General features: G+C 37.2%; 1 pseudogene; it reads right to left on the bottom strand.

Moving 5' to 3' along the window:
- Positions 1-2,330: 2,330 nt before the first annotated feature.
- Positions 2,331-19,924, bottom strand: part of LOC110583255 — a 90,550-nt pseudogene continuing 72,956 nt past the window's right edge.

Raw genomic sequence — 19,924 nt, 5'->3', positions numbered from 1 at the left:
ACTTTAAAAAAAATAACAGTAGGGCGCCTGGGTGGCTCAGTTGGTTAAGCGACTGCCTTCGGCTCAGGTCATGATCCTGGAGTCCCTGGATCGAGTCCCACATCGGGCTCCCTGCTCATCGGGGGGTCTGCTTCTCCCTCTGACCCTCTTCCCTCTCGTGCTCTCTGTCTCTCATTCTCTTTCTCTCAAATAAATAAATAAAATCTTTAAAAAAAAAATAAAATAACAGTAAATAAATATTGAACCCACTTCACTGATATACATGATGAAGTGTTTAGGGGTGAAGTGTACTGATATCTGTGACTTACTCTGAAATGAATTAATAAATGAGATGGATTGACTTGTAGAAAGAGGGATATATAGATGGATACATGTGTGATAAAGCAAATATACTTAAAATGTTAACTATAAAATTTAGGTAGTGGTATATGAATGTTTGCCATACAATTATTTCAGTTTCTGTGCATTAGAAAGGTTTAATAATAAAATGTTAGTGGGGAAGGGGGACCTGGCTTCCCATTACTTCCAATATATACACTCTGTTCTAGCAAGTGTAACTGATTTCTACTTGACCATCCTCATTCCTTCTCACCTCTGTAACCTTTAACCTATGAACCCCCCCCACCTTCTTTCATACTCAAATCCAACCTTATCCAAGCTATAGGCTAACCTCTTCCTCAAAACCATTGATGACTAATTCCATCTAAAGGGATATCTCCCTCTTACAATGAAGCTTAATTAACTTGATGGTTTTCACTTGTACTTGATTACAGAGTGCAGTGAAGAGTGCATAGCATAGTCCATGCACTAGTTTTAACTCCAGCTCCAGAACTTACTCACCCAAGAGTCTTGGGCTTGAAATTTCTCACCTATAAAATCAAAAAACTACTATCTCTCTTAGATAATTACTGTGATACATTAGTGTTAATTCTTCTGCCTGACACATAGAGCCCAATAAATGTTAATAATTATTACTTTTTTGGTACTTATACTAGTATCTTACAGTACATCTTAAATCCTATGAATTCCTTAACAGCACAGATTGACACAGATATATTGTTTCACTGAATTCTTCTGCAAAAATGTATCAGGTTGACAAACATAAAGTAACCACTAAGAAAGTATTTCTTTAATGAATGAATGAGGAAATAAGTGTTTTAGCCTGTTTAACTAGTTTTATGTCCTTCTGTTTCTTTAAAGAAATAGTAAAACATTGCTGGAAGCTATAATTTTATGCACTTCAAAAGCAAGAGGAAATCAAACATTCTACAGGATCATTGTAAGACTAAGCCCCTCTCATCGGCACTGCAATGATGACAACACAGTCATTTTTCTGGAAAGTAGAAGCATAAGAAACTTATGATCAACTGTGTGAGAAAATTAGCAAGTTACACAGCAAGTTGGAGGGTCCTATCTTAGCACAAATTCAGAAGGACCCTATAGAAATTATAAACGAGTGTAGTCTTTTGGGAAGTCAATCAGAATGATGAGTTTCCATCTCAAAAGCTTATACAAATTTTTCAGAACTCCAGAACCATAGAGTAGTTAGAAATCATAACTGCCTATTTGTGAACAATCTCTTTTTTACATGACATATGAGAGTTTAAAGCTTATGCAGAGATGGCTTTAAAAGGTCAAGATAGCTATTTTGTACTTCTCACTACCCAGAACTTTTAGAGGAGTTTTCATATCTATAACTTGTACAAAAAGCCTGGCTAGAACACAGTTCTAAAGAAAGCCCAATGTCTTTGTTCTGCTTTGAGGCTAAGGCTGGGTGCTTTACTCCAGCCTGGTGTCTTGGAAAGAAGGTTCCCAGTCATAGAAAGCCTGGAAAGAAGATGTATGAATGAACATACTACTGGAATAGCTCATGGTAAAGGGGCCACAAAGGCCTGTGGCCAAGTAAAGGGGTACATTTGGTGAGGGGGGGTTATTTGCTCCTGCCTACAAACTAACAAGCAGCAGAAATTGTTCATGCTTCCCTCAGAATAGAAAAGGCAGGCTTGAATCAAACTGAGGTCTTTAAGGGCTAATGCCTCCACGTTCACCAACAGAGGAGCCCTCTTCAACCAGGGGTGTCAATCTTTGGAGTCTTTTACTTACTACCCTTTACTAACAAGGGCCTCCTGCACTGGCTCTTGGTTCTCAGATTCACTGGTTATTCACCTACGTGAGGACAATGAGGGCTCATTGCAGGTGAAGGTTAGAGGCCTTATGTAGCAAGGTAACACCAACCCTAGAATTAATTTATAAATATTATAATTAACTTAATATCTAAATCTCCTAGTCTATTTCCCCACTACCCTAACAGTACCTAATTGCCTACCTCATTAAGAAGTGTCTACACTGAATAATCCCAATTCCTTGCCCTCAATCCCATAGTTTGCCCTCAGAGTGATCTCAGATTCACTCTCTTCCTTTCTTCTCTTCACTTTTACAGACTTGAAAGGCTCTTTATGGTAGACTGGCCTCTCAAAAGTTTCTCTTAATCCTCCAAGGTTTAGAAAACCCCTACATTTTTCAAACACAAGAAATAGCTGGCAATACCGATACCCTGTTTTAGATGTTCCCAACCCCAGAATACTTACATGGAGCAGCTTCAAGAACATGTAATACTCAATCATAAAAGGATGCACTTCTCTCTATTTGTTTCATGTGACAACTGTAGCAAATTACCACAATCTTGGTGGCTTTAAACAATAAAAATGTATTCTGTCACAGTTCTTTGAACCAGAACTCTAACATCAGTGTCACTGGACCAAGATCAAGGTGTGAGCAGGGCCATACACTGCCTCTGAAGGAAGAATTGGTTCCTTGGCTCTTCCAGTTTCTCGTGGCTGCCAGCACTCCTTGGTTTGTGGTCTCATCACTCCAGTCTCTGCCTCTGTCTTCACACTACCTTCTCTTCTGTATGTTTATCTTCTTCTCTACCATCTGTGTCAAATCTCCTGCTGCCTCTCTCTTATAAGGACACATGTGATTACATTTAGGGTCCACCCTGATTAGTCAGGATAATCTCCCTATCTCAAAATCCTCAACTTAACCACATCTACAAAGACCTGTTTTTCCTTAGAAGGTAACATTTACAGGTTCTAGGGATTAGGACCTAACATCTTTGGCAGCCATTATTTAACTTACTCTACCCTCCAATCACCCTTGTCTCATTCGGAGTCCTTTCTGTGGGATCAGGGCATCATTTTGCTCCTACTGCTTTCTATATACCATTCTTTGTTATATGAATTGTATTTAGATATGGTTATATACTAAGGATTGCAAGAGTAAAGCTTATCCACTATGTATGAGAGAGGACTTAATCTGATAGATGAGATCATTTCAAGTAATTCCTAGGCAGACCAAACAAATACAAGGACAAAGGACAGCCCTCCATTAGCTGAGGTAAACCATCAGGTTCCCTTTGCCTTAATCATGGGCATATCAAGGCACACCATAGGGAAGAGTATATAAAACATACCCACAAGATAGTTTTAAGTTGGTACTAAGTAAAACAGACTAAGACATAAGTTATGAGCGCCCAGGGAAAGTTGTACTGGCCCCTCGGGGCCATTTGACTCAAAATGGAGAATGAGATGAGACAAGTTCATGAGCCTACTAGCAAAACTGCTATCACAGCTTTAGAAAGCTATAGGCTTCTTTGATGGCACTCGTTATACTCTTTATTCATCCCCTCATTCATTTAATCCACAAATATTTACTGAATGCCCAGTATGTGCCAGGCACAGCATTATGCCCAGGGTAAGCAACCCTTAACAAAACAGACCTGTTTGTATCCTTCTTGGGCTTACAGTGTGATAGAGTAACTCCCTGCTGTTTAATAGTAGGAAATCACTGCCTACCTTATCATGCCTGTATTGAGGAGCCCAGGGCCAGTTGCTTATTAGGAGCACATCATGAAGATAGGAGTGGATCCAGAGTGTACAAGTCCTAAGACAAATATAAGAACAAAGGAAGCAGATGCTGAGCATCTTAATCAGCTCTGCCTCCTCAGTTGGAGATTCTCCTTCCAGGGAAAACCCATGATGTTCCTATATTTTGTTTTAATAAAGGAGTTAGAATTGCTATAGAGCAAGGGTCTTTAGAGCTCTCAGAGAATCAAAAGAGCAATGTGATGAGCCTTTTCATGAGCCTGCTACAGAGCAGCTCTGGTTTCATCTGGTTTACATCTTGGGCTTTTAAACAAAGGGTTCTACAATAAGAATATGAAGATTGAAAACTCCTGCCTTAGAGGAGCAGACCCCCATAGTGACCAAGAAACCTCCTGCAATGTGACATGCGTGGGAAATAGCTCAAAATGCAAGAACCATGAATGGGGGTACATCTTATATGAAAGATGGACTACTAAATTAATGCTTAACCAATGACAGTAACCAGTGTATTGATGATAACCTGATTCTTTCTGGTGTTTCTTTTATTTCTCATGTGACAGGAGAGATAACCAGGAAGGGAATGAAAAAAGGCAAACTTGTTTCTCACAATGCTTGTCACCTGTCAAGTCATAATTTCCCTGCTCATGTTCTGAATGTTCTTCCCTTTTGAAGCATTTTACATCTCTATGAGTTTCTGAAGAGCTGTTCCTGGGGATTAAAAACACAAGGATCACAAGAACTGCACAAGTTAAATTTTTTCAAAAATGAGTTTGGATTTGAAAGTTTGATGAAAACCTCTTCTTACCAATTATATATGTGTCATTTTATTATCTTGTGAACCTATAGAAAAAAGGTTCTTCCCAGACTACACTAGCCTCTAAGTAAGATAAGGTAATCACAACAATAATCATCAGTATGTTCTGGCTCTATTTCTGCACAATCTAACTTTAAAAAAACTCTGCCCAAATGGTTCTGAGTCTTCTTCAGTGGTATCTGATGCTTTGGCACCTACTACTATCAGGCCCTTTCATTCCTCCTCGCAGTCACAATTTCTTTAGTCACCTTTAACATCAAAAGTGGCAGCTCGGGGCGCCTGGGTGGCTCAGTCAGTTAAGCGGCTGCCTTCGGCTCAGGTCATGATCCCAGGGTCCTGGGATCGAGCCCCACGTAGGGCTCCCTGCTAGGCGGGGAGTTTGCTTCTCCCTCTCACTCTGCCTGCTGCTCTGCCTACTTGTGCTCTCTCTCTATCTCTCTGTCAAATAGATAAATAAAATCTTAAAAAAAAAAAAGTGGCAGCTATACCACGATGATCACAGAGTCACTTATAATGAACTGGTTAAGACTTCTAGCACTTTAATCAGACTGCTCAAATCCCAGTTGTGCCAGGGCCTGAAGGGACCCTGAAGACAGAAGTAAAGATAGCTCAGAGATGTCTGCAAGCACTAAATACCAGATGGGACAGTGGGTTTATGCTTGCATAAACAGGCAAACAATGATAAGGACCAACTTGCTGACCCCACTTCCCCAGTGCCTTGGATCTGCTTGCCCCAGTGTTTCAGAATGCAAATACAACTCTAGGAACAGAAGTGGAGTATATTGAGAACATTGTCCCAATTACTTTTCTACTTGCCGAGGAATCATGTTCATATAGACAATAAAGTTCTATTTTCTGATCACTTGAATTCATTGACAGATAACTTTTCCCCTTTATGTAAATTATTTAAATGATTAATCATGCAAAATTAATTATTCATTAAGTCTAAATATATAATGTAACACATAATTATAAAGTGATATTTATAATAATGTTTAATATTATGTATAATTAACTACTACAACACATTAATAGTTTATGTATCTTTCTGGATAATTCATTTAATCAGGCAATATTCCCCCCAAAATGTTTCCCAAATTTTCAGCTTTTCATTGCTTTATAAATGGTTTATTAAATCAACTGGAGTCCTACATTTATATTTATGGAGAAAAGAACATATGCTCTATTCCAATGAATCAAGAACACAAGCTATAAATGAGGGAGGGTAGAAGGGGACCAAACTCTCAAGTCCAGGGCCCCTCTGAGAAAAAGCTTTTAGACATGTAAATTGAAAGCTGCCCTTTCTCAGTCATTTTCCTTGTTTATTTAAAGAAGTTTCTAGCTAATCTCTTTAAGTACAACTAAAAACTAAATCTGCATCTGCTAAGTTTCCCTTTGAGAACTTAAAAATACATCTATAGCCCTTTAACAGGGGCAAAAATAACCCCCCAAAACACCAACAACCACTGCACCTGAAAATTTCAGCTGCACAAGGGAGATTGGGCAACAGAGTATTGTTTTAAGAGAACAATAGATCTTCTTATAGATTCACTGGAGACAAGAGCAACAAAGCAACTACTGGAAAGTCTGGTAAATCTTTGCATGCATCTGGAATTGATAGGAAGAAATGACACAGGACCATTATTTGTCTTATATAAATTCAAAAAGTCATCTTGTCGAGCACTATATTTTTTTCCTAGGGATATTTGTACTTCAACATAGTATAGCTCTTTCTTGTACACAGATGTACATGATGAATGAATAGAACAAGGGCCCTCGGTTTCAATGTTCTTACCCTCCAAACTGAATTATACCAAGATGCTGCTAATTACACAATAGTTCTTCTAAATGAAAGCTCACAGCAACAAAACTCACAGTAGGGGGTTTTAAAGGATAGTATAATATTGAATAATTGACTCTTTAGCCCTTGAAGTGGTACTCAGCTTTTAAAGTTAAAGGCAACCAGACCTGGATGGAAAGGAGCCATACAATTAATAAGGAGAAGAAATAGGACCTGAAGCCAAAATAATTTCCTTTTTACCATATTTCTTCCTTCATACACACTTCATACATTTACTAACAAAGAGGATTATCTTGTTTACCATCTCAAGACAAATTATATTTATTTTATTGAAAACACTGAATGGAATTCAACTGGACTCAAGTAATAGAGTTCATTTTTTCATACTCTGAAAACTACACTATTACTGATATTAATAATTATTTATTATTATTAGCTACTACTTTTTAAGCACCAAGATATTATGGTAAGACTTAAGCATTAAACTAATTTTCTCATCAACCTATGTGGTACTATAATATTCCTCCTACAGATAGGAAAATGGAGGTATAGGAGTAAGTATGTTGGTTAAGTTCACACAGATAATAAATGCTGAAGAGGTATTCAAAGATAGCACTTTCTAAATCTATTAGGATATAGGAGATTTTGATTAAATGGATATTACCTCTCAAATATACTTTTTCTTTTCTATTTGACTAGAATTGTAGAAATGCTCAAAGCCCTAAACAGACTGGTTCTGGGATCCCTTGTTAAGATTTTAAGTTCCTAAATGAAATCAATTGTCCTTTTATAATAAGGATCTGGTGTCTCAAGCAAATAATACAGAACCATCTTCTTTCTCACATGGAATCTCCTTGAGCAAAGAGTCAAGAGCCTTTGGATTGTGTCCCACCTATTCAGGCAACATTGGGACAGTTATAAATTTAACCTGCTTCTCAGTGGAAACACTATTGATATTTGAGGCAAAACAAATATTTATAGTGCTGAATTGTCCCAATCACTGCAGGACATTTGCATACTTGGCTAACGCCCAATAAATATCAATGGTGCCAAAAGGCCCCCCCACAAATACAAACAGTGATATTGCCCCTAGCTAAGAATGACTGAGTTCATTCTTACAATGTTCTGCAGTCGTCAGACAGGTGCTATATACCTGCAAAAAGCAGTCCTGAACTTTCCCTGTAGGCTTACATCATTTTTATTCTAATCCAAGAATGTTAGGAGCTGATAACATGCTGCCATGGGCAGATCTGGACTGAGCCACTGCTCTGGGGCAAAACTATAGAAGATCAAGGGAGAAGGGCTAGGGAGTCAGATCAGAATGTGTAGAAGTGGGAAGATGGTCAGTCGCCATACTGAGTCATAATTATTAGTGGGAAGGAAAAGAAAGAGAAAACACATTAGGAGGTGCATGTCTCCAGTTCACTGGAAGAAAGGAGCGTAGTAAAGCCCAGTTCGGGCTCCATCTGTCTGGTTGCCAACTTCCCACATGCTATTGGCTCATGACATGGTAATTCTCTGTCTGAAACCTAACAGTTCTTTCTGACTTTACAATCACTCCTCAGTCACCTAGTAACTACCCATAGGCCCCACAAAAGACGGCCAACTGTCTACTTTCATGTCTGTTGAAACTATTCTTGAAATATGTCACTAGAAAACTAAAAAGCTTGATGTCCCGTTCAGCACATTTTGAGTTATATTTTTGAAAGAGGATGTTTGGGCAATGACACACAAATTACATACACAAAGCCAAATTAATTATTTGCAGATATGTAGTATAATTATATGGGTTTATGCTACCCATCTGTGAACCTTAGTCTCCCCTGTTGCAAGTACTGCTTACAATAAAAAGAGTTTAATAGCTTTAAGAAAAATGTATTATACTTACATTTGCACGAAAGGAAAGCCTTCATTATTTGATGGCATTCATGGGCTTCTATGCTGGGAGGGGAGCTTGATAGGCCAGCTGGTCCATTCTCTGGCATTTTAGAGGAATCACTTTTAAACAAACTCTGAAAGATGGTGGCAAGGAAGTATCACAGCCACCTGAAGAAATATTTCATTATTGAGTATCTTTTGCCCTCAGGAAATTCTTCTGTTACTGTTTCTACATTTCCTGCTGCAATTTAAACTATTCAAAATCATCTGGTGCCCAGTGATGCCAGAAAACACCCAATTGTCTCCTCTGTGTTAGAATAGGTCATGGCTGAGGGTTGTTATTCAATGATTTTTACATCCTCTTTAGACTATTATCAGTACAATTAGGCTTCCCTAATAGGTCTTGTTTTATAAAACTTAAAAACATTTTTAATGATAAAACTGTGGGGCGCTGGGTGGCTCAGTCAGTTAAGCGTCTGCCTTAGACTCAGGTCATGATCCTAAGGTCCTGGGATGGAGCCTCGCTGCTGGCTCCCTGCTCAGCAGGGGGGTCTGCTTCTCCCTCTCCCTCTGCCCCTCCTCCCTGCTTGTGTTCCTCTCTCTCTTTCTTTCTGTCTCTCTCTCAAATAAATAAATAAATAAATCTTTAAAGGAAAAAGAAAATTGTGCAATAAGACTGGCCAAAACAGGATTACAAAATGATAGGAAGACCACCTCCGGGGTCCTTTTATGCATTTTTTAAAATTTGTATTGCTATCATCTCAGCTTGTAAAATAGCATCATGTCTCTGGCTGTGTGCTTTCATGTCCAAGTGCCTCATTATTATGGAATAATGACATAAGAGTGGACTTGGCAACTGCGTAAGTTATAGAAAGAGGTAAAGAAAAAAAAAAAAGAGGATGGAGGGGTTACCTTTGCCATGGGTGCTAGGGTTGCTTTACAGTAGTGACCCTTCAATCTCATCTTCTAGAATGAGAAGGGATTTTTTAACAGGGAAGAGGAGGTTACTTTTAGGATATGATATAAATGGATGGAACCAAAAAATAGACTCATGTTTTCATGCATACCAGCATGCTGATACATAGGGTAAAGGAAATAAAATGAGGGAAGGAAAGTAAAATGTATTGAGCACTGTCTATAAGCTGGATGCATCACATACATGGTTTTATTTCATCTTTGCCATGGTTATGTACACTGACCCACATTTTACTCCTGAAAAACTCAACAGTTCAGAAGGGTTAATACTGTGCCTGTGGTCAGACAAATAGTAAGTGGTGGAACCAGGATGAGAACCCAGGACAGGCTGATGGTAAAACACGTGCTCTGTGTTCTTCATATTACTCTCTTATTCCAAAATTGATAGATAGATAGATAGATAGATAGATAGATAGATAGATAGATAGATAGATAGACAGACAGATAGATGATAGATAGGTAGATAGACAGTGGTCAGATCATGAGAACCTTGATTGCACTGCTAAGAAATTTGTATTTTATAGGCTGAAGAGAGTTGGAATGATTTTTATAATTTTATTTTTAGAAAAAAAATTATAAAAACAACTCTCACAATAGTGTGGATCAGAAATTTAACATAACAGAAATGATTTCAGAAACCTGTTGTCAGAGGTTAAAGCAATAGTCCAGGGCAGACCCAGTGAAGATCTAACCTAAGGCAGTAGCAGTGAGGATGATACGGAACAAAGAGATTCACAAGCTCTTTCAGTTTTTATCTCTTGGGCTTGGTGACTGCTTTGATGTGGGAATGAAGGTTTCTGAGGAGTCTGGGATCTCTCCCAGTTTACTAACTTTGGCAGAAGATGGGGTGTGGTAAATAACGGTATTATAAATCAAGATAGTAAATGCCAAAGAAGTAGCCAGTCTGGAAGTAAAAGATGAAGAGTTCGGTTTCAAAGACATGTTAAATTTGAAATAGATATATCCCATAGGTAAGGAGCCTTTCTCAGAACAGCTGAGGGTTGGCAGAGAAGAGAAAAATCATCCTGAGAAAAGACATAAAGTCAGGAGAACATGGGCTTAAGAATAAATCCCAGGGCCATCAACTTTTTAAAAATTTGGATATAGAACAGGAAGTGGATATAGAAGAGGAAGGAGATTCAAATGACTCATCCAAGGGGTGGAAAGTGAACCAGGAGGTATGGTTATCTTAGAATCTGAGACAGGGAAGTATTGAAGAACAAATAATGGTGAGTACAGACAAATTATATTGGAACCTGTAAGAACCTACCAGTTTGAATCATTGTAACATTAGAGGTCCTATCGTCCAGAGAAGCACAAGTAAAGTGATTTGTGCTAAAGAATAGTGGTGGTACACTGAGGAATTAATGAGGTGAAGAAGTAGAGATAATGAAATAAAGTGCATTTTTAGGAGCTTGGAATATAATAAATGAATTGAATATACAGAACTCTTAAGTAAATTTATTATCTCTTTAAATGTCTTCAGTAGGGATAATCATCCCCTGTTCCTAGATAAAAACTAGGCAGATTCCATGACTTTTCTTTCAGTTAATAAAAATTCTTTTAGGCACTTCAAATTACAAATCCATTTTCATTTCAATAAGTAAAATTATCCAAACAATATAATAAACAAACTTTAGATGTTTGTTCAAAGATAAACATTTGTTCCTCTCCCTTGGTGAGGAGGGGAATTTCAAGAAGGCACCTCAACTAGGATGGCACCTCCTGCCATCCACACCTCAGCCACTAACTCAAGAGTAGCCTCAGCAACCTTCACTGTTGCCTCATCTCCTGATACTATGTGTTCTCTCAGCCTCCCCAGACCTGACATGCAATCACAGCAACTCTGCACTTAATCCCATCTACCAGGACTTGTGGAGACTCTGCTTCTCTTCCCATTTCCAAATTCATAAGAAAGCCATTCATTGCAAGACACAAGGTCTAGCTTTCCAAATGGCTGCCTGGAGAGGCCTGGGAACACACCCTGGAAGGGTCAAGGGTAGGAAGTTAATACCTCCTGAGTTGAATTTGTACCAAAAAGAGATAAGAAATGGGAAAAAGCCAGGTAAATGCTGCTTCATTACTTCCACTGAGGGAATAATCTTAGGCATGGTGATTCTACAAAGCCTGTCTGGAAGATGTACTTTGGAAACAAGCAACCACCTAATGTACTGCCTGGTACATGTGTTCCCTCTTTCCCTGCCTCACTGTCTTTTTCCTTGATCTTACTATATAGGGATTACACCTCCCTATATAAGCTTTCAGTAGGGCTTTCTTAGGGAACTCAGGCCAAGACAGAGGTGGTTGTCTTCTTTTCTCTTTCTTCCCACTAGACAGTAGTTTTTTTCTCTAACCCCTTGAAAGCAGACTTCACTGACACTGTTATGCTATGGCTCTATACTCTGTTTAACATTGACTCATTCCCTGGGCACTTTGTGGAGACTTTTGGGCGGATCCTCTGATAACTCCCTTAATGTAGACAGTGCCTCTCCTACTTATTCCAAATTCCCCAGTACTATCTCCAATGATACAACTCACAGCTTCTTACTTCTGGACACCACTACCCAGGAGGACACATTTGTTCTCAGATGTGAATCAAACGCAAGTCCACAATTTTCTCCAATTGCAGAGAATACACACATATATATACAACAACACACATTTATGTTATACATTTATGTGTGTATGTGTGTATCATTCATATACATACATATCTATGATATAAGATTCTTTAAGTGGTCCCCTTGAAGCCCTTCTTATAAAGTATAGAGTTGACAAGTTGCACCCTTCATTCCTAAGGGGGAGAGAGGGATATAGACTCATAGCACTCCAAAAGTTCTCCTCAAATATCTGTCTCAAAAGATACTCTCCTTTATTTCCAACCCTAGATAGTTTTATATTCTTAGTTTGTGAAGGGTTCAAAACTCAAGTAATATATTTTTGGTTATCTACTTTGAAATTCTATACATGATCTACTATATCCTCTAAAATTCAACATCTATTGGTTTGCATAGAACAAATCCAACCTGAATATCTTCATAATGAAAAGGATGAGAAATAAGATAGTAGCTAAAGAAAGGAATAGAGTTTAAGAAGTATTTTAAATTTTTATTTTATTTTGATGGAAAGTGAAAATGATTTATGTAGGTTCAAAATTCTGCTTGCATGGACTTAGTTGAGAAGAAAATATTTAAAACACATATTAACAAAAGGATATAAGTTTTCTTAGTTTCCTAATCTGCAAAGTGGAGCTAATAATGTCAATTAACATAGAGCAGTTGTGAAAATTAAATGAAACAAAAAATGTTAAATGTGTTAACTCTCCCTGGCCTAGAATAAGAGCTCAAAGAATGTGGAATTCGAATATTAAGCTAAAAATATTTAAAGATTTGCTGGAATCATAACATAGATTTTTTTTTTTAACTCAGCTCTTAATCTACCAGTTTTTCAGTGTTTCAGAAACTTGGATAAGAGAAATTTGAATGGATTTATGCTTCATAAATATAAAACCCCTTTCTTTTCTTTTTTCTTTTTTTTTTTTTTGGTATCCTTTTCTTTTTTTTTTTAATTTTTTAATTGTTATGTTAATCCCCATACATTACATCATTAGTTTTAGATGTAGTGTTCCATGATTCATTGTTTGTGCATAACACCCAGTGCTCCATGCAGAACGTGCCCTCCTCAATACCCATCACCAGGCTAACCCATCCTCCCACCACCCTCCCCTTTAGAACCCTCAGTTTGTTTTTCAGAGTCCATCGTCTCTCATGGTTCGTTTACCCCTAAAACCCCTTTCTTTTCAAGGTGTCTGCCAATTGGCTTTAAAATTAATCTCTCTCTTTTATTTTCTATAATTTCTAGTATCATTCATATGTATGTATGAACATATATGATGCTTTAGCCCAGGTTCTTTTCTCTTTCCAATAACATTCTGATCTTTTATGTGATTTCATAATAACTGGTTTCCCTGGACTTATTTGAGCCAGTTGTTGCATTTAACAGCAGGTGAGTCATCCAAATCTGCTGACTTCACTTTTCTATTGAGGCAACATTCACCTTTAATAAAGTAATGATAATAGAAGAATATCTAACAGACACTGAGTGCTTGTGTGTAAGGTTCTGTGTTAAAGAGATTATTTGCATTAATACCCACAGTGATCTTGTGAGACATGTATTTTTACTATCCCCATTTCATGAAGAAAACAAGCTTAGAGAGATTAGGTTTTCAAAATGATTCTTCCCCCCCAAATTTGCTAATATCTTAAAAGCAACAAAATTTCAGGAAGGACAGGAATCCTAGTAAGGAGGCAAAGGGCTACAGCTCCTTACCCAGATGTAGTGACCTCCATGGAGCAGCCTTTGCCCTCACTGTGACATGAGTCAGTGCTAGCACTCTACCCGCCCCAGAAACATACTTCACTCATAATGAATCCACAGAGATTTTTACTGAAGAATTCAAGGTATGATACAGAAGAATATTTACCTTGCAAAATTGCATAAAATCCTCCTCAGGATTTTCTTTCTCTAAAAAGCCCTTCCCCCAAACCAGGCATTTCATCTCCCTTTTCCTTCCTCTCTATCCCTTACGGAAGAGAATCACCTCAGTTTGAATATAACACTGAACAAACAAAAGCTAGACAAACAGAAGGCAGTTCAAGGAGTATCAACTGTTACTTAATCATGTTCCTTCAGTTGGGTGGGAAGAGGGTGTCAGTCGCACCCACCTATGTCCAGCGGCCTATCCAATTTATCCATTATGTTCTTAAGACTTATTAAAGATGGAGAGTGGAAAGGCAGCTTGCTGAACCAGGACCAGAACCAGTTCCCTAAAAACAAGGACCAAAACACAGAATACAGAACAGGATGGACATGCCCTCTTAGACACTAGAATAGATGATACCAAGCTTCTCTGTGAGCTCTATGTATCATTAAGTGTTTGAATCAACCCTCATGAACCACCATGCAGAATTCTGAAATTGAATTAGCCTTTTCATATCAATTGCCAGTGGCATATTTAGGTGTGGGTTACTACAGAAATAGAGGAAAAGCAGAGATGCTTCCTATTCAGAATAAAAGAAAAAAAAAATAAAGAACAAGAGGAAGGAAGAAGCAATGATAAAATCATTCTAGAAATGTAAAATTTTCTTCACCAAATTGTCTTTTCTAGAACCATGTTCCCAAGTTTTGTCAGACTCTGATTTAGATGGAAATTTTCCTTAAAACACATACATTTATTTATTTATTTATTTATAATTATTTTAAAGTGTTTTTTTTTAAAGATTTTATTTATTTATTTGAGAGAGAGAATGAGAGAGAGAGAGCATGAGAGGGGGGAGGGTCAGAGGGAGAAGCAGACTCCCTGCTGAGCAGGGAGCCCAATGCGGGACTCGATCCTGGGACTCCAGGATCATGACCTGAGCTGAAGGCAGTCACTTAACCAACTGAGCCACCCAGGCACCGTAAAGTGTTTGTTTTTAATTATTTTTTAAGTAGGCTCCATGCCAGCATGGAGCCCAATGCAGGGCTTGAACTCATGATGCTGAGATCAAGACTTGAGCTGAGATCAAGAGTCAGACACTTAACCAACTGAGCCACCCAGGCACCCCAAAACACAGACATTTTAGAGAGAATGTGAAAATAACCATATTTTGTAAATTTCTCTTCCATATCAAATTTGAGAACATAAGTCACATTTTTTCTCACAACTAAATATATATTGCTAGTAATGATGGCATAATCACCAACTTCTCTTCAAGTTCCATACAAAGGCTCTAACCCTATGTGAGAAAAATTTTTAAATTTTTATTTAAATTCCAGTTAACATACAGTGTAATATTAGTTTCAAGTGTACAATATAGTGATTCAACATTTCCATACAACACCCAGTGCTCATCACAACAAATGCACCCTTAATCCCCACCATCTATTTTACCCATCTTCCAACCCACCTCCCCGTCTGGTAACCATCAATTTGTTCTCTACAGTTAAGAGTCTGTTTCTTGGTTTGTGTCTCTCTCTCTTTGTTTTCCCCTTTGCTCATTTGTTTTGTTTCTTAAACTCCACATATGAGTGAAATTATACGGTATTTGTCTTTCTCTGACTGACTTATTTCACTTAGTATAATACTCTCCAGCTCCATCCATGGCATTGCTAATGGCAAGATTTCAATTTTTTTATGCGAGAGCAATATTCCATCTTTATTCATTCACCTGTGGATAGACGCTTGGGTTGTTTCTACAGTTTGGCTAGTGTAGATAATGCTGATATAAACACTGGGATGCATGTATCCCTTTGAATTAATACTTTTTTTATTCTTTGGGTAAATATCTAGTAGTGCAATTGCTGAATTGTAGGGCAGTTCTATTTTTAACTCTTTGAGGAACCCCCATACTGTTTTCCAGAGTTGCTGCACCAGTTTGCATTCCTACCAATAGTGTAGGAGGGTTCCCCTTTCCCCACATCCTCACCAACACCTGTTGTTTCTTGTGTTCTTGATTTTAACCATTTGGACAGGTGTGAGGTGATATCTCATTGTAGTTTTGATTTGTGTTTCCCTGATGGTAAGTGATGTTGAGCATCTTTTCAGGTCTGTTGGCTATCTGTATGTCTTCTATGAAAAAGTATCAATTCATGTTTTCTGCCTATTTTTAATAAGATTATTTGGTTTTAGGGAGTTAAGTTTTATAAGTTCTTTATGTATTTTAGATACTCTTTATCAGATATGTCATTTGCAAGTATCTTCTCCCATTCTGTAGGCTGCCTTTTTGTTTTGTTGATTGTTTCCTTCACTGTGTGGAAGATTTTTATTTTGATGAAGTCCCAATAGTTTATTTTTCCTTTTGTTTCCCTTGCCTCATGAGACATATCCAGGAAGAAGTTGCTACAGCCTAGGACAAAGAGGTTGCCGCCTGTGTTCTCCTCTAGGATTTTTATAGTTCAGGTCTCACATTTAGGTCTTTAATCCATTTTGAATTTATTTTTGTGTATGGTGTAAGAAAGTGGTTCAGATTCATTCTTTTGCATGTTGTTGTCCAGTTTTCCCAACACCATTTGTTGAAGAGACTATCTTTTTCTCATTGGATATTCTTTCCCGCTTTGTCAAAGATTAATTGACCATATAGTTGTGGTTTCATTTCTGGGTTTCCTATTCTGTTCCATTGATCTATGTGTTTATTTTTGTGCCAGTACCATACTATCTTGATGACTATAGCTTTGTAATATATCTTGAAGTCTGGAATTGTGATGCCTCCAGCTTCGCTTTTCTTTTTCAGGGTTGCTTTGCTATTAGGAGTCTTTTGTAGTTCCATATAAATTTTAGGACTGTTTGTTCTAGCTCTCTGAAAAATGCTGTTGGTATTTTGATAGGGATTATATTAAATGTGTAAATTGCTTTGGGTAGTATAGACATGTTAACAATATTTGTTCTTCCAATCCATGAGCATGGAATGTCTTTCCATTTCTTTGTGTCACCTTCAGTTTCTTTCATCAGTGTTTTATAGTTTTCAGAGTACAGGACTTTCACCTCTTTGGTTAGGTTTATTCCTAGGTATCTTATTATTTTTTGGTGCAATTGTAAATGGAATTGATTCCTTGATTTCTCTTTCTGCTGTTTCATTATTAGTAAATAGAAATGCAACAGTTTTCTGGACGTTGATTTTGTATCCTGCGACTTAACTGAAGTCATGTCTCAATTCTAGCAATTTTTTGGTGGAGTCTTTTAGGTTTTCTATATAGAGTATCATGTCATCTGCAAATAGTGAAAGCTTTACTTTGTTGATTTGGATGCCTTTTATTTCTTTTTGTTGTCTAATGCTGTGGCTACGTCTTCCAGTTCTATGATAAATAACAGTGGTGAGAGTGGACATCACTGTCATGTTCCTGACTGTAGAGGAAAAGCTCTCATTTATTTCCCTTTCAGGACGATATTAGCTGTGGGTTTTCATATATGGCCTTTATTATTTGAGGTATGTTCCCTCTAAACCTACTTTGTTGAGGGTTTTTATCATGAATGGATGTTGTACTTTGTCAAATGCTTTTTCTGCATCTATTGAAGTGATCATATATTTCTTATCCTTTTTTTAAATTAATGTGGTATATCACATTGATTGATTTGCAGATATTGAACCACCTTGCAATCCAAGAATATATCCCGTCTGATGATAGTGAATGATCTTTTTAATGTGTCATTGGATTTAGTTTGCTAGTATTTTATTGAGAATTTTTGCATCCATGTTCATCAGGGATATTGGCCTGTAATTCTCTTTTTTAGTGCAGTCTGTTGTGGTTTCAGAGTAATGCTGACTTCAAAGAATGAGTTTGGAAGTTTTCCTTTCTTTTCAATTTTTTGGAATAGTTTGAGAAGAATAGGTATTAACTCTTTAAATGTTTGGTAGAATTTGCCTATGAGGCTATCTGGCCCTGGACTTCTGTGTGTTGGGAGTTTCTTGATTACTGATTCAATTTCTTTCCTGGTTATTGGTCTGTTCAAGTTTTCTATTTCTTCCTGCTTCTGTTCAGTAGTTTATATGTTTCTAGGAATGTATCCATTTCTTCCAGGTTTGTCCAATTTGTTGTCATATAGTTTTTCACAATATTCTCTTGTAATTGTTTGTATTTCAGTGGTATTGGTTGCTATTTCTCCTCTCTCATTTGTGATTTTATTTATTTGGATCCTTTCTCTTTTCTTTTTGATAAGTCTAGGTAGAGATTTATCAATTTTATTAACTTTTTCAAAGAACCAGTTCCTGGTTTCACTGATCACTTCTATTATTATTATTATTTTTTAGTTTCTATATCATTTATTTCTGCTCTAATCTTTATCATTTCCTTCCTTCTGCTGGCTTCAGGTTTCATTTGCTATTCTTTTTATAGCTGCTTTAAGTGTAAGATTACGTTGTTTACTTGAGATTCTTCTTGTTTCTTAAGGTAGGCTTGTATTGCTTATATCCTTCCCTTTTAGGGTCACTTTTGCTGCATCCCAAAGGTTTTGAACTGTTGTGTTTTCATTTTCATTTGTTTCCATGTATTTTTTTTATTTCTTCTTTGATTTTCTGGTTGACCCATTCATCATTTAGTAGAATATTGTTTAACCTCCATGTATTTGTGGCCTTTCCTAATTTTTTCTTGTGGTTGATTTCTAGTTTCATAGAGTTGTGGGTTAGAAAATGTGCATGGTATGATCTCAGTCATTTTGTATTTGCTGAGGCCTGATTTGTGACCTAACATGTGATCTATTCTGGAGAATGTCTTATGTGCACTTGAAAAGAATATGTATTCTGCTGTTTTAGGATGGAATGTTCTGAATATATCTGTTAAGTCCATCCGGTCCAGTGTGTCCTCAAAGACATTGCTTCCTTGTTTATTTTCTGTTTAGATGATCTGTCCATTGATGTAAGTGGGGTGTTAAAGTTCTCTACTATTATTGTATCATTATCAATTAGTTCTTTTATATTTGTTATTAATTGTTTTATGTATTTGGGTGCATAAATATTTACAATTGTTATATCTTCCTGCTGGATTGTTCCTTTATTATAATATAGTGCCCTTCTTTTCTGTTATAGTCTTTGTTTTAAAGTCTAGTTTTTCTGATATAAGTATCGTTACTCTGGCTTTTTTTTTGACATCCATTTGTGTGACTGTTCCCATGTGATTTTTCCCATTTAGCACTTTTAATATATCATGCCACTCTCTTCTCTTCAACGTTTCTCCATCCCATCACTTTCAATCTGCAGGTGTCTTTATGTCTAAAATGAGTCTCTTGTAGGCAGCACATAGATGGGTCTTGTTTTTTTTAATCCATTCTTATATCCTATGTCTTTTGACTGGAGCATTTAGTACATTTATATTCAAAGTAATTATTTTTTAAGATTTTATTTATTTTAGAGAGAGAGAGAGCACAGGGAGGAGCAGAGAGAGAGGGACAAGCAGACTCTGCACTACGCACAGAGCCCGATGTAGAGCTCAATTCCACAGCCCTGAGATCATGACCTGAGCCAAAATCAAGAGTTGCATGCTTAATTGACTGAGCTACCCAGACACCCCTCAAAGTAATTACTGATGGATGTGTATTTATTGCCTTTTTATTACTCATTTTTTCATTGTTTCTGGAGATTATTTTTATTCCTTTTTGTCTATACCATTTTTGGTTTCTCCTTTGCAGTCCAAGAGTCCCCTTTAATATTTTTTGCAGGGCTGGTTTAGTGGTAATGAAATTCTTTAGTTTTTATTTGGGAAACTCTTTATCTCTCCTTCTCCTTCTATTCTGAATGATAGCCTTGCTGGAAAGAGATTTGGCTAGAGATTTTTCCCATTTAGCACTTTGAATATATCATGCCACTCTCTTCTGGCTTGCCAAGTTTCTGTTGAGAAGTCTCCAGCTAGCTTTATGGGTCTTCCCTTGTAAGTTAAGGACTTTGTCTTGCTGCTTTTAAGATTTTTTCTTTATCACTATGTTTTGCAAATTTAACTACAATATGTCTTGCTGTTGGCCTGCTTTTGTTGATTTTGATGGGAGTTCTCCATGCCTCCTGGATCTGGATGTCTGTTTCCTTCCCCAGATTAGGGAAGTTTTTA

This window comes from Neomonachus schauinslandi, chromosome 8 (assembly GCF_002201575.2).
Source record: "Neomonachus schauinslandi chromosome 8, ASM220157v2, whole genome shotgun sequence".
Classification (NCBI taxonomy): Eukaryota; Metazoa; Chordata; class Mammalia; order Carnivora; family Phocidae; genus Neomonachus; species Neomonachus schauinslandi.
This window is presented reverse-complemented; position numbering and strand designations above follow the sequence as displayed.